We start from the raw sequence: 605 nt of genomic DNA, 5'->3' as shown, positions 1-605 counted from the left end.
CAGTGGAGGCAGATGACAGGACAAGGAGCAATGGGCTCAATCTGCAGCAAGGGAAGTTGAAATTGGATATTAGGAAAAATTTTCTCACTAGGAGGGTCGTGAAGTACTGGAACAGGTTACCCAGAGAGGTGGTGGGATCTCTGTCCTTGGAGGTGTTTAAGACCTGGCTAGACATCCTTGGCTGGGATGATGTAGCTGGGGCTGGTCCTGCTTGGAGCAGGGGGTTGGACTGGATGTGACCTCCTGAGGTCCCTTCCAAACCTCATTTTCTATAATCAGCACATTGGCATGGTGTCCTGGATGTCCCCTTCTCGCTGCAATGACCACCCTCAAACACTGCATGCCTCCCTGCAGCTCACAGGTAAGCAGCAAGATGTGCCTCAAAACCCTCCATCAAGTCCTAAACTTTCCAAGAAGCCCAGCCCAGGGCCAGTTTCCCCCAGCCGGCACTGCAGGGAGCAGCCTGGTGTTCCACGAGGCCCTTGGGCATCAGGAGCTGTCTGCAAAACTGTCATTTCTAGAAAGGAAGCAATGGGGACCTGCTCCTGCGCCTGCCCCCTAAATGCTCTTCCTGTCCCTGCCCCTGCCTAACTGGAGGCCTCACC

This window comes from Gavialis gangeticus, unplaced genomic scaffold (assembly GCF_001723915.1).
Source record: "Gavialis gangeticus isolate Ggan-Ray unplaced genomic scaffold, GavGan_comp1, whole genome shotgun sequence".
In the NCBI taxonomy this organism is placed as follows: domain Eukaryota; kingdom Metazoa; phylum Chordata; order Crocodylia; family Gavialidae; genus Gavialis; species Gavialis gangeticus.
The sequence above is the reverse complement of the archived record's forward strand: the minus strand, read 5'-3'. Positions refer to the sequence as shown.